Here is a 15,728-nt window from a genome sequence, read left to right as displayed (position 1 = left end):
ATCATTAGACATAATAATTACATACTGCCGTAGAGTAAAGTACACACGAGAAAATAATGTATGGTACTACAATAAATTTGATAGGGCATTCTTAAAGGCAGTTTAATCAGCTATGTCCACTTTGAAGGCAGGTAAGTGATTTCAGTCCTTGCGGTTCTGGGGACAAATGATTGCTAGCCTGCAGTCTTTGAAAAATATTGTGACGGAAGCGACAGGGAGGCGAAGTATATATTTACAAAATATATACAGAGGAGGCTAGGGCAAGAGATGTCCGATCCGGCCCAAGTTCTAGCGTCTTCATCGCCGTCTTTGTCGCTCTACCAAGCATCGCGTTGATCCATATGTATGGATCACTCCGTAACATCACTCTCCGGCGGCTGAAGCGCCATCCTGGTGCTCGCTATGAAGGCGAGGAGCTAGAAGAGCAGTATGACTTCAGCCGGGAAACATGAACAACTTCAGTTGGCAGCGATAAGATCGAAGAAGCAGGATCCAGGAGTACAATTTCGTAATTTACGTCACCGAGTTGACGAAGAACCTTGTAGGGCCCGGTGTAACGTGAGAGGGGCTTCTCTGATAGGCCTATGCGGCGGCATGGCGACCATAGGAGGACCAGAGAGCCGGGCGTGAAGTGCACGCTTCTGTGTCGGCTGTCGTAACGGGACTTCTGGGCGGTTTGCGAAGCAGAAAGTCGATCGTGGGCAAGTTGACGAGCTGCTCGGCTCGAGCTGCGACGTCACTGGCGTATTCAGTAGGCGAGTGAGGAGCCGAAGGAAGGGGGGTCTTGAAGGGCAATGCAGCATGTCGGTCAAACAGCAGATAAAACGGTGAATATCCAGCGGTGTCATGCCGCGAGGAATTGTACGCAAAGGTAACAAATTGTAACGTGCAGTTCCAGTCATGGTGATCCGGTGAAACATACATGGCCAGCATCTCGGTTAGCGTTCGGTTCAGGCGCTCGGTCAATCCATTCGTCTGCGGATGATAAGCGGTGGTGAGCTTATGTTCAGTGGAGCAGGCACGAAGGATGTCATCTACCACTCTTGATAGGAAGTACCTCCCGCGATCGGTGAGGAGCTGCCGAGGGGCGCCATGATGTAGAATTACGTCGTGTAGGAGAAAGTCAGCGACGTCTGTAGAACAGCTTGTCGGCAATGCCCTGGTGATTGCGAAGCGCGTGGCGTAGTCTGTCGCGACCGCAACCCATTTGTTTCCCGAGATGGACGTAGGGAAAGGGCCTAGAAGTCAAGGCCGACGCGGAAGAATGGCTCTGCAGGGATATCAATAGGTTGTAGCTGGCCTGCAGGCAGCGCTGAAGGGCGCTTGCGGCGTTGGCAGCGTTCACAAGCAGCGACGTAGCAGGAGCACAGAACGGTACATGCCAGGCCAGAAAAACCGGCGTCGGATGCGGGCGTAAGTACACGAGACACCTAGGTGGCCGGCAGTTGGTACGTCGTGAAGCTGGTGAAGAACACTGGAGCGTAGATGGCGAGGTAGGACAAGCAGAAGCTCTGGGCCATCTGAGCTGAGATTACGACGATACAGAACGTTGTCGTGTAGCCTCAAACAGGCGAACATAATGGTCTGGTGATGGAGACGTAAGACGGTCCGATGATGAGCCGTAAGGACGCGTCCCGTCGCTGTTCGGTGGGGATATCATCCAAAGCAAGGATGTACGCAGGCGTTGAATTCAGGGTCAATGAGGTCGGGAGCATCGACAGGGTGACGTGATAAGCAATCAGCGTCCTGGTGCAATCGTCCAGACTAGGGAGCCTACATAAACAGCGCTTGCATGTAGGCTCCCTAGTCCAGACTTGTAGTGCACAGCAAACGAGTATTCTCAAAGCCGTAATGCCCAGCGGCCGAGACGCCCAGACGGATCCTTCAGCAAGGAAAGCCAGCATAGAGCATGATGGTCTGTAATTACAGAAAAAGTTCGGCCAAACAAATAACGTCTGAATTTGGTGACAGCCCACACTAAAGCCAGCCACTCGCGTTCAGTGATGGAAAAGTTTCGTACGGACGAGGACAGAAGGCGACTGGCGTAGGCAATGACACCTTCCGAGCCGTGTTGTGTTTGGCAAAGAACAGCCCGAATTCCATGACCACGGATGTCAGTGCGAAGTTCCGTAATCGATGAGGGGTCGAAATGGGCCAGTATGGGTGGTGCAGCGAGTAGGTGGACGAGGGCAGAAAACGAAGCTGCTTGTTTGGGTACCCACATTAAAAAGCAAACGGGGGTAACCTATATTCTAATTGACATTAGGCAAAAATTGGAGTGCAATAGACCATCTAATGCGTAGGACTGCAGAATCAGAATTGCAGAGTGGGTGCCAAAGGAATGGAAGCGTAGTCGATGACGGCCGAGGGCTAGGTGATGTGATGAAATCAGGAAATTTGCAGGCATAGGATGATGCCAACTGGCACAAAACAGGAGTAATTGGAGATTGCTGGGAGAGTCATTCGCAGTACTGTAAACATAGCATAGACTAACGATGACAATGATAATTAATTGAGAGAAGGGCGCCATATACATCCTATCTACAAGTAGAAACGGGAGTTTCCACAAAGAAGCCTAAGGCTGTTCGGGATTAGAAATGAAATCTCTTGGAAGAGGACAACTAATGTGTACCAGCATGCGGGTTCAGGAGTCATGGCGACGTGATCCAGCGGTCGCCAAAGATATTCAGCAGAAAAGAGAGCGTGACGCGCACGGCCTATTTGGCCGTACCGAACATGAACTACACAGTGTGATATGAATTGCGGCGTTTTAAATGTTTTGCAAGGGCTGGCAGAACTTGTGCTGACTCAGAGCGCGGTGCCTTGATAACTCCCAAGCCCGCCTCAAGAAACGCAACTTCCTTTGCCACAGGTCTGATCCCAACTGTGTAAATAAACTTACGGATACTAGCCTACTATTCCTGCGCAGCGCGCCTTTTCCTGGATGGCTTTTATAAATAGTTCCTCTTTTAAACGCTACAGACGTCGGACGAAGGGGTTATAATGAATCATTCACTTTTGCTGCACTCTGTCTTCGTTAGTTTATAGTTGCTGGAGGTTTCAGGGTTACATGGACTCGATAACATTGTCTACCATATGCCCTACGTCAGTTTGCACAGAATGTACGATGGTCGCCACCTCGGGGCTGTCCAAGAAAGTGCTACTCTGTGTGTTCATCTACTAGAGTAACATTTTAGGTGACTTTAGGAAGAAGTCGCAGTTTCGCCCGAAAGGCGAACCATCGATTGCGATAGCAAATTATTGGACACCTTCACGCAGTAAGGATAGTAGTCTTATCGGCCGTATAAACTTATAAACATAGGCATACCAACTAAATTAACAAGCATGGTGTCACGCGCTCACACGTAAATGTGAACGCATCTCACTCGATGACCGCGGAAACTCGCTGTCGAAACGCTGGAGTGAGTAAGCGCTGCGGCAGTAGCGAGCGAATTGACCTTCGTGCCGCCGCTCACACCAACGCGAACTAAGCCGCGAAAACACAGCGCAGGGAGGACTCTGCCCCAGCCGCAGATGGCTTTCAAGATACAGCCGCCCTGGCGGACGCGCGCGGCGTAGAACGCACCCTCCACCCTCCCTCCCTACATTCCTCCCTACATGATTTTGATATTTATTCGAATTTAAGGTATGAAGAAAGTACCGGGTGTCAGAGGTGTACGAGAGGATTCATCAAGTTACGTTCTGGCAATAAAACACGTTATCTACAATCCTACAATCAAGGCTTCAATCGCCCAACCAGCGAGCTGCGTATATACATATAGGGACCGGCAAAGGGGCGGGCTTGAGTCACTTCCTACGTCCATAGCAAGGTCTTTCATTATTTTTCTATAGAAGGACCCTGGTAATAGCGATAGCAGCATCGGTCTCTCCAGTTGCGTCCTTCGAGGCTAATCCCTGAAATCAGCCTAACGATCCCATGTTCTGAAGACGAGTGTTATAACCGCTACGCCGCGACTTCGGCGCAACCGGAAAGGTAAAGCGCCAACTGTACGAAAACACTTACGACGTATCTCCGGCAATTTCTCGCCAAGACTGGACACGTTCATTTTACACAGCGCTTTACTCAGGCTACCGACCATAACAAGATCAAAGAACGGCACACTGAACACATTGCGGCCTGTGTTACGACGTGGTTGCCACGTGTGTGGGGCACTATATCAAATGCCTCTCGTTTTCTGCCAGGCTGTTTACGAACATAGGCCCTGGGCGGGTTCCGGTTTTTCCCACTGGCAAATCCCGATAAATCTAGCGGGCAAAAAAGACAAGGGCGACGAGTAGACTAGTAGTAGATCGCAAATTTTCAATGCTTTTCCTCCGTGCATAATCACTCTTTTACCAGTTTACCGTAGGTTATACGAAAAGTTATCAGTTATGATACGGAACAGCCGCCACAGTGTGGCGCCACTGAGGAGAAGAAAGACGACGTGTTCCCGCTTGATACAGCGTCGCCATTTTAGCCTCCGTTAGCTTCCCTGTAAATAAATTGTTAATTGTCTTGGGCATCAGCTACACGTAACATTATTTCGAGACATTAGGCTCCTTTCTTCTAACTGAAAACGTAAAAAAGAGGATTCCCGTACGTTGAAACAACTTAAAAACACGCTTTCTGTTCCGGCGAGATTGACGAGGCACGTGACCGGAAGTTTGTTAGGACCGTCGTCTCGTCTCTGTTTTCGCGTGCGCGTAACAATGTATAAAACCGCATTGCTTTAGAAGCTGTGTGCGCATGCTTGTTCCAGGTGCACAGCGGCGCGCTCTTCTTACGGAGCGCGTAATGCATTCCTACTACGAGCGCACTGCCATGAACAAAGCTAGATTTGTGCTACCACGACACATCTCTCAACGACGAGATCATGACTTGAAAGCTCGGGAAGTAAAGTCTAGAACCAACTTACTAAACTACTCTTTTCTTTTCCGCACAGAATTTCTCAATGGCACTTACATTTAGAAGAACTTGTGAGTATTGAATGGAAATCAGTGTTCTACAGTAGAATTTTACATACGTAAGGATTGAAAATTCACTGTAAATTTTTCGTTCTCCTTTATATGATGCTCATTTTTTCTTCTCGTCTTGATTCAGTGGTTCTCTAGCACGGTGTTTCAGTACGCTATGTTTCTGTAGACAGTAATATTGTTGTACTATTTTCCCCCGTTTTTTTTTTCTTTCTTTCACTAGTAGTGCTTGCTTCGCTTGGCACGCTGTACCGCGTTGTTGTTCTAAACAAATATTGAGTTCGACTACATTCCCCCCGCTTTAATGCTCCTGTTATAGCTAATGCGGGATTGTGTAACAAATTTTAATAGTAAATAAATTGCACGTGCCGTTTGTGAAAGTGGAAGCTTCATGAAATAAATACACAAAAATGCAGGCTCTCCCGTAATCGAGAGTAGATGTAAGCATCAATTGGCTACCATATGGCGTCTTTTGCTACCTGTGGTGATGCCGCCTTCAACCGCTTTTCTTCTTCCAACACTGCAGCGCGCTGAGCGTCTGTGGCTCTTTTTTCTTCTTGACGCAGACCGCTCACGACTCACGGACCGCTGGCGTTCAAAGAGCACAGGCAACCCTGTCTCGGTGCCAAAAGAGCTATGTTGCCCTCTATCTGTCTTTTGAACGTCGCTATTGGAAATGACAAATAAAACATCAGCGTACTATAAATTACAACTTGAGTGATATTGTGAACAAACATTAGAAAGAAATCGGAAGCAATATTTTTGTAACTTGTTTGGGAAGTAACTAGGAGTATGTAATGCGCTCCTGTACAAGGGGTTGGGAGCCAGAGACCGCATTTTCATAGCTTTTGACTGGTTGCCCGAATAATCTAGTTATGTTCTCGCAACGATGCCCGGATGTTCTCATATGAGTGCGAGGATGCTGTCGTTTGAGTGCCTGGATCATCATCATCATCATCATCATCATCATCATCATCAGCCTATATTTTATGTCCACTGCAGGACGAAGGCCTCTCCCCTGCGATCTCCAATTACCCCTGTCTTGCGCTAGCGTATTCTAACTTGCGCCCGCAAATTTCCTAGCTTCATCATCCCATCTGGTTTTCTGCCGACCTCGACAGCGCTTCCCTTGTATCCATTCTGTAACCCTAATGGTCCACCGGTTATCCATCCTACGCATTACATGGCCTGCCCAGCTATATTTCTTCAGCTTAATGTGAACTAGAATATCGGCTATCCCCGTTTGCTCTCTGATCCACACCGCTATCTTCCTGTCTCTTGACGTTAGTCCTAAGATTTTTCGTTCCATCGCTCTTTGTGCGGTCCTTAACTTGTTCTCGAGCTTCTTTGTTAACCTCCAAGTTTCTGCCCCATATGTTAGCACCGGTAGAATGCAATAATTGTACACTTTTCTTTTCAACGACAGTGGTAAGCTCCCAGTCAGGATTTGGAAATGCCTGCCATATGCACTCCAACCCAATTTTATTCTTCTGTAAATTTCTTTCTCGTGAGTCCCCTGTGAGTAATTGACCTAGATAAACGTACTCCTTTACAGACTCTAGAGGCTGACTGGCGATCTTGAATTCTTGTTCCTTTGCCAGGCTATTGAACATTATCTTTGTCTTCTGCATATTCATCTTCAACCCAATTCTTACACTTTCTCGATTAAGGTCCTCAATCACTTGTTGTAATTCGTCTCCATTGTTGCTGAATAGGACAATGTCATCTGCAAACCGAAGGTTGCTGAGATATTCGCCGTTGATCCTCACTCCTTCCCAGTCTAAGAGCTTGAATACTTCTTCTAAGCATGCAGTGAATAGCATTGGAGAAAATGTGTCTCCTTGCCTGACCCCTTTCTTGATAGGTATCTTTCTACTTTTCTTGTGGAGAACCAAGGTAGCTGTGGAATCCTGGTAGGTATTTGCTAAGATATTCACGTATGCCTTCCTGTACTCCTTGATTACGCAATGACTCGATGACTGCTGGTATCTCTACTGAATCAAATGCTTTTTTCATAATCTATGAAAGCCATATAGAGAGGTTGATTGTACTCCGCAGATTTCTCGATTACCTGATTAATGACATGGATATGATCCGTCGTAGAATATCCCTTCCTGAAGCCAGCCTATTCTCTTGGTTGGCTGAAGTCAAGTGTTGCCCTGATTCAATTGGAAATTATCTTTATGAATATTTTATGTAATACTGAAAGCAAGCTAATGGGTCTGTAATTCTTCAATTATTTAACGTCTCCCTTCTTACGGATAAGTATAATGTTGGCGTTCTTCCAGCTCTCTGGTACAATTGAAGTTGTGAGGCAGTGCGTATACAGGGCCGCAAGTTTTTCAAGCATGATATCTCCTCCATCTTTAACCTATTTCGCTGTAAATGTTTCATATCATGAAGTTACTACGAGGTTTAGTTCTTCCACTACGAGGTTTAATTCTTCCATGTCACCTATGAATTATCTACGTGTTTTAAACAAGAAAGGACATCAAGGGCCCGATTTTTGTTAGTCATATCACAGGGCGCCAAAAAACAAAGACACCAAGGACAGCATAGGGCAAATTGTACTTAATAATTGAATTAAAGAAATCATAAATTAATGGAAATGAAACTGTATGAAAACACAAATGGCCGCAGGTGGGGCACGAACCCACGTATTAGCATTACGCGAGCGATACTCTTACCAATTGAGCTACCTCGGCGCCGTTTTCCCATCCACTTTCTGGGGTATTCATGTTTATCTACTAGAACTAAACCTGGGAGTGTTAGCCAGCGCCACCACTCACAGCCGTGACGGCGGATGTGGAATATCCTTTCTGCCGCAGGCGTCACGTGTACGTGACCAGCATGGAGGGGCCCAGGCAGAGACGAAAGTCGATCCACGTAACGTGTAACAAAGCGTTTAATAGTTGCGGATCGGTCAGCTCTGCAAGCCTCCACGCGGACGGCGACACACAGTCAAGCTTGCTCACAAGCTGAAGGCTGAAGTTCGCTCTTCGTTGGCGGGGGCGGGCTTTATAGAGTCCGGAACGCCCTCGCTCAGGGGAAGGAGAGTCTCCACGCTTGCGGCCGCTGCTCGGTGTTTGAACAAAGCTCAACGGTTTGTCTAACCGCCACTGGCACAGCACAGGGAAAGGCACTTACCACACGCCGTGGGGGAAAGAGGCCAGAATGCGCGCACTAACGCTAACGTCGTTTCGCCGTTGCCGCCTTCTAGGCTGGTTTCTTTATCGGCTGCGGGCGTCTCGGCGTATTGAAAACGTCCGGGCTTCGCCGTTGCTTTGGCGGCGCGACATAAATTGTTCTACACACAGGCCAGTCGTAACAGACTGCCCCGCCGGGGGAGGGAGGTCCCGATGGGCTGGGGACGGCGTCCGCTGTCCGAAGGGGTGGCACTGGTGGTCGTAGCCGCAGGTGGTTGTCCAACAGTTCACGTCCGGTAGAAAGTTGGCGAATTTCTTCCGAAAGGTGTTCCGTGCCACGGTGAGAACACCGCTGAATTCCTCATGAGCTTGAGCTGCAATCTCTGGCACGCAGCAGACGTCAGTCGCAATCACACCGGAAACGCAACCACTCAGCCGGCAAGCACAAGACACATTCTCACTAAGCTTCACTTGGCTTATTGCCCCGTTGCAACGTCTCGCTAATCTATCAAAATATCACAGCAACACTAAAATCTCACACGAATTAGTCGCACTGCCAAAACACTTTCTCGTAGAAAAGAGTAAAATAAAAGCAAAAGTTTGAAAACCTCAGTCAGGAAGAAAAACACATAGTTGATATCATCGGAGCACATTCCTGCGTTAGAGGCTTCGACTTAAGCCATTGGCGTTGCTGTTGAGACTCCTCTTTTCGTAACGTACTTCGAAGGAACATTGCTGCAAAGCAAGGCTCGAGCGCAGGAGACGGCCATTTTTGGACGATGTAGTTTGTAGCCATTGAGAAGGCAGTGATCCGTCTCAATAGTGAACTTTGAGCCCTCAATGTAGCAAGACAGTTTCGGAACAGCCCATACAATACACGCGCACTCTTTCTCGATGGCGCTGTACGTCTATTCGCGAACCTGGTGCACCTCCTGTCCGTGCCCCTTTTGACATAATACAACGCCCATGCCTCGCTTGCTAGCATCACACTGAACTATGAACTCCTTAGTGTAGTCCCGCGATCTGAGTACCGGTTGGCTTGTCAATGCGCTCTTTCGAGCGCACAAAGCCCTTTCTTTTTTCTTCGTCAAAGATGACCTCTTGGGGCTCGGGTTTTTTTTTTTTTTTTTTTTTTTTCTGAGGGCATCCGTTCGAGCACTTGCCAATCCCGAGTGCCTTGGAATGTAGTACCTCTGATAGATACGCCTGAGACACCTAAGAACGACCGAATGTCGGCCTTCGTGCGCGGTCAGAAAATCCTGTATCGTGGCCACCTTCAAGTCGGGGGAACGGCCACGGCCTTGTCCAATCCCCTGTCCGAGGTAGATTACTTCTGCCTGCGCCAGCTGACATTTCTGAGCCTTGACCGTTAAACCTGCTTCACGTAGGCGCTTCAGTACAGCCCGCAGATGCTGCATGTGTTCAGGCCCACAAGCGGAAATATCGCTACGTCGTCAAGATAAGGTAAAGCGAGCTCTTCCAGTCCACGCAACACTCTATATATAAGGCTCGATAAACAGTACGGCGCGTGCTTTTAGCCAAAGCTCAATACATTGGGGCGAAAAGTACCCAATGGCGAAATGAAGCGTATCTGCTAGCTGGCTCTGTGAAGGGAACCTCCCACTAACCTCTAGCTAGATCTAGGGTGGAAATGAATTAAGCGCTGCTAACTTTCTCGGTGTGCTCATCAATGTTGGGAATCGGATAGACTTGATCCCTTGTGATCAATTTATCTTGCGGTAATCGACGCAATTGACGACGCGGATCTTTTCCCAGTACTTCAACCAAGATTGTTGAAGGCGAGGTGTAGTCGCTCTCGCAAGCAGAGCTTTATACCTCCCAGTTCCAACATTTTCTTCACCTCGGCCTCCATAATGTCGCTCTCAGAGGCGATGATACGCGGTACGCCTTGGACCGCACTGGATCTGAAGACGTTAATTCGATGTCGTGCGTAAGCACAGACGTCCTGCCCGGCTTGTCCACAAAAATATCCCGAAACTCGTGCGGGAGATTTTGCAACTCGTTTCTCTGGTCAGGCGCCAGCTGCGCTTGAGAAACCAGATAGTTAATTACTTCACCAGTGGCTTCTCCGTTCGTCGCTGACACTACCTCTGGAAACTCCACCGGAATCTCTTCGGGTACGTTTAGCAACATACACCTGCTTCCCGTTGTCTATATGGCTTGAGCAGATAGCAGTGGTATATTTGCTGTACCTACCGCTTCTCAGGTAAACTCACTACGTAGATGGTGTCTGATAGTTTTTGAATAACCTGAGCAGAACCTTCCCATTTTACATTAAGGTAGCTTTTCTGTGATGTTCTTAGAATCATCACTTCATCGCAGCCCCTTTCCCTTTAAGATGGGATGAATAAAGTTGTTTCTCTCTCTCTCGACGGAATTTGATTGTGGGTGGGCCACGGCAGCTGCATTTGGATGGGGGCGAAATACAGAAAACACCCGTGCACATATATTTAGGTGCACGTTAAAGAACCCCAGTTGGTCCAAATTATTCCGGAGTCCCACATTTCGGCTTGCCTCATAATCAGATCATAGTTTCGGCATGTAGAACCCCATAATTTTTTTACTGGATTTCAACGGCAAATCCGACTCGCGCGAATATGAAAAGAAGCGCGTTAACAGAGCTGAGCTCTTTAAGTGGTAATGCTTCCGGAAACTTTGTCGCGAGCCAAGTGGCGGTTAAAGTATGACGCGATTCTGAAGGCATTGATCGTAGTGGGCCCACTGTTCCGACTACGAGCCGACGAAGGGGCTCCGTAATGATGGGTACGAGCTTCATTGGCACTCTCGATTTGTCCCCTGGTTTGCCTGCCTATACGCTGACATGTGTCACAGATCCGCACCAATTGTTCCACGTCTCGGAAACATACCGGCCAGTAGTACGCATGCAATAGGCGGTCTTTAGTCTTCGTAACACCTAAGTGTCCTGACCAAGAGTTTCCATGTGCCAAACGCAACAGATCCTGACGATATGCCTGAGGCACGATCAGCTGATCAATCACGATCCCCCTACGATCAAGGTACTTTCGGTACATAACACCGTCTCTTTAGAAAAATTTTGCATTTTACTGCGATAGCAATGATATGCATACTCCAGGCGCGTTTCTGCCGTCGCCGTCGTCGTCGCCGTGAAGTTCCGCACGAAGTCTAAGTGCGATAACACCGTCACCGCGCACCCTACGCTGCGTGTACTAGTGAAAGCTTGCGAGGGGAGCCGACGATTTCGGCTCAATCTTGCCCGCGCAAAAGAGAGGAAAGTGGGCAGGAAGCGCACCATCTTCCGTCACGCGCGAGGCACCAAACGTTGCCAGGCATCGGGGGGAGGGAGAGTAGCTGTCTACTCCGGCTGCAAATGCGTATGTGGCAGCTGCGCGCGGTCGCGCGGCCATATCTTGAGAGTGATCTCCGTCGGGGGCAGAATCTAGATGTGTCGGCGGCTCGTAGCTTTGTGCGTGCTGTGTGTACTCGGCGCTCAGTTTGCGTTGAAGTGATAGACAACACGAAGGTCACTTCGCTCGCTGCTGCCGCGTTTCCTCATGCCAGCGTTTTCACAGCGAGTGTCCGTGATCACCGAGTGTGGCGTGTTCATGCTTGCTGAGCGCGCTGACACCATGTTTGTTAATTTGGTTAGCAAGTGAATGTTTACAAGTTCATACGGCCGATAAATGTATTAATGTACTATCCTTACTTGTATGGCTCTCTGCTAATTTTCTATCGGAATCTATGCTTCGCCTTTCTGGCGAAACTGCGACATTTTTCCTTGCAATACCTTCGCTTGCAGTGCCTCAGATGTTTAACAGCGAAGCTGCTTGCGGCAGCCGGGAAAAGTGCGCGTTTCACGAAATTATCATCATCAGCATTGGCTCGAGCGTCGTCGCCTTCTTCCGCAGCTGGCTCGTTGGCGCTTCTCGGTTAGCGCTCGAACTCGTGCTCGGAACGCCCTCGTGCCGCTGCTCCCGCGTTCGTCGTGGTCGTCTTCTTCCACAGTTGGCTGCGTGGCCGCTCATTCCAGTGTGCAATTTCACTTCTCTTGTGTCGTCGTAATGGGGAGGCAAAGCTTGCACTAGGCTGCGCAAACTCGAGTCACAACGAAGCTAGCCGATCCATTGCGTCTCTCCTGGTTGTAGCTATAGGTTGAACTTGGCTATGTCTATGTTGAATTGGTAGCAGCTAGGTTCGGCCTTGGCTATGCCCGAGTTGAGTTGGTTATGCCAGCTATTTCTTAAGTTATGACGCAATCGATCGGCCAGCTTCGCTGTGTCTCGAGCTTTGCGCGGCCTATTGCAAGCTTTGCTGTTTTTTTTTCTGGCTAGGATGCTCTTTTTGCGAGGCTGTCAGAGTGTTGCTGTTAACCTGCAACAGCTTCACTGGGTTTTCTGACGTGGGCGCAACAAACAACTCCGTCGACTGTTCCAGTTCCCATGGGTGTGGGGCGTTTTCTCTAAAGCCTCCGGCCTTTGCACCTCGAAGTCACGCGGCTCCTCCACTCCGCAGTCGTGTGGCTCCATCTCGCGGTGTGACACGGTATCTACAGCACCGTTCTTTATCACCGAGGTGCTACAAATCTCGGCGCGCTGCGCATCTGCTATATTTTCGCCGCTTGAACCCGTCAATCTCTGAACTGCAACCACTGCAGCGAGCTCCCGAGCTTTCGACCTGGTTAGCGCCTGTACGCTGGCCTCGCCAAATAAAAGGCCTTTTTAGGGGCGAAGCTCCTTATAGCGGCACCCGTTCGTCCCCGTCGTCGTAGTAGTAGTGTGTAACCAGTAGTGTGTAACCAGTCTGAGAAAAATGAGAGAAAAAAATTCCGAAGTTGTGTCCGTAGCGCGGAATCGAACCAGGGACCCCTCGCTTCCGAGCGCGCGGCGTTAGCCCACTACGCCACGAAGCGGACATGGACACACGCACCACGATGGCAATAAATACCCGACATTAACGAAAGGCCGCGTTTCTAGCGCGTTTCTAACGCGTTTGTGCTAGCGCGTTACGGCCCGTGTAAGAAGCTGGTGTAAGACGCTGTGGCCTCTCCGCCTTACCTTCAACGCGTTTGGAACGCGCTGCCCAAAGCGGTGCCAAGTCATATTCAAGTCGAGGAGCGTTTATGAATACGGGGGGTATACTCTCTCGGCAGTCATGTGATGGCGTCGGCAAACGCGGTGCACGTTCCGGCATGTGTAAATGGCTGCGTAAGACGCTGTGGCCGCTCCCCCTTACTAGAGAGTACTGCACGTTTCTAACGCGTTTGTGCTAGCGTCCCCTTAAGCGGGAGATCCGATGATTCCCTCCGGAGCTTCGCCCACTCATCATCATTCACCCCGTGGATATGCTGTGATTTTTTTTTCTCGTAGAAGCCGGTCTGACATATTTGAGAAGAGGTACGGGTATTTGGTGGCGTGGAGCAGAGGTAGAATACCCGGCCTCAAATCTCAAGGTCGTAAGTTCGAATCCTACTCCAGTCCACCACATCTTCAGGCATGGAGTGGTGCCTGACACCGGCAAGAAAAAAATATATTGCCGAGAGCTAGCGGGGCTATACTAGTTCAGTGCAACCAAACTAGGAAGGCCCACTAAGCTTCATCAAAGTCACTCCCTCACCAGAACAGGAATTGGCCTCCCTGGTGCAGTATTCGGCCACTACCTCCCTCATGACTCTGACAATTAACCCATGGCCCTCAGTCCCCAGTGACTGCGGAGCACCTGACCCAGGCGGCGGTCAGACCTGCTACGCGGCAGAGGGTGCTAAGAATCTCTGGGTCCGGACAGGCCGCAAATGGAAACTGAACCTGGCAACGTTCAACACGCGCACCCTCTCTAGTGAGGCTAGCTTAGCAGGACTATTTGAAGAATTATCAGGCATTGCCTAGGCTATTATTGGCCTTAGTGAGGTTAGAAGAACTGGTGAGGCTTACACAGTGCTGACTAACGGCCACGTCCTCTGCTACAGAGGTCTTCCAGATAAGAGAGAATCCGGGGTAGGATTTCTAGTCCATAACAACATAGCGGGCAACATTGATGAATTCTACAGTATTAATGAGAGGGTAGCAATAAAGCTGAATAGAAGGTACAAAATGAAGGTAGTACAAGCCTACGCCCCTACTTCTAGTCACGATGATGAAGAAATAGAACAGTTTTATGAAGATGTTGAATTAGCAATGAGAAAGGTACAAACTCAGTATACTGTAGTCATGGGCGACTTCAATTCAAAAGTGGGGAAAAAGCAGGATGGTGAGCAAGCAGTTGGCAACTACGGCATCGATTCTACAAATGCAAGAGGAGAGATCTTAGTAGAATTCGCGGAAAGAAATAGGCTCCGAGTAATGAATACCTTCTTTAGGAAGCGCAGCAACAGGAAGTGGACCTGGAAAAGCCCTAATGGAGAAACAAGAAATGAAATAGATTTCATACTCTCTGCCGATTCAAGCATAGCGCAGGATGTAGAAGTGTTCGGTAAGGTAAAGTGCAGTGACCACAGGTTAGTGAGGTCTAGGATTTCTCTCAATTTGAAGAGAGAAAGAGTGCAATTAGTCAAGAGGAAACAGGCCAACCTAGAGGCAGTAAGGGTAAAAGCAGACCAATTCAGGCTGGTGCTCGCCAACAAATATGCAGCTTTAGAAAAGGAAGATAACGACAACATAGAGGTAATAAATGAAACCGTAACTAGGTTGATCACAGAAGCAGCAATTGAAGTGGGAGGTAAGGCACCAAGGCAACCAATAGGTAAGCTCTCCCAAGAAACAAAGGACCTAATAAAGAAACGACAAAACAATAAAATGTTTAACTCAAGACATCAGATAGAATTCGCTGAACTGTCAAAACTGATCAACAAGAAGAAAGTAAGGTATATTCGAATTATAACGTGGTAAGTTGAGGAAGTCGTAAAATATGGACGCAGCATTGAATCAGTAAGAAGAAGCTTGGCATAGGACAAGGCAAGATGTATGCACTGAAAGATAAGCATGGAAATATCATCAGCAATTTCGATGAGATAGTAAAAGCAGCGGAAGAATTCTATACTGACCTGTGCAGTGCCCAAAACAGCCAAGCTACTTCATTCGAAATAGTGCTCAACCGGATACAGAGGCTCCTTCTATAACTAGCGATGAAGTTAGAAGGCCTTGAAAGACATGACCAGGGGAAAAGCTGCTGGAGAAGATGGAATAACAGTAGATTTAATCAAAGATGGAGGAGATATCATGCTTGAAAAGCTTGCGGTCCTTTATACGCACATGCCCTCACAACTTCAAGTGTACCAGAGAGCGGGAAGAACGCCAACATTATACAATCCATAAGAAGGGAGACGTTAAAGAATTGAAGAATTATAGACCCATTAGCTTGCTTAATAATTAATAATTTCCAATAGAATCAGGGCAACACTGACTTCAGCCAGCCAAGAGAACAGGCTGGCTTCAGGAAATGATATTCTACGATGGAATATCATATCCATGTCTCAATCAGGTAATCGAGAAATCTACGGAGTACAATCAACCTCTCTATATGGCTTTCATAGATTATGAAAAGGCATTTGATTCAGTAGAGATACCAGCAGTCATAGAGGCATTGCGTAATAAAGGAGTACAGGACGCATAGTGA

Source organism: Dermacentor silvarum, chromosome 5 (assembly GCF_013339745.2).
Source record: "Dermacentor silvarum isolate Dsil-2018 chromosome 5, BIME_Dsil_1.4, whole genome shotgun sequence".
Taxonomy (NCBI): domain Eukaryota; kingdom Metazoa; phylum Arthropoda; class Arachnida; order Ixodida; family Ixodidae; genus Dermacentor; species Dermacentor silvarum.
The sequence above is the reverse complement of the archived record's forward strand: the minus strand, read 5'-3'. Positions refer to the sequence as shown.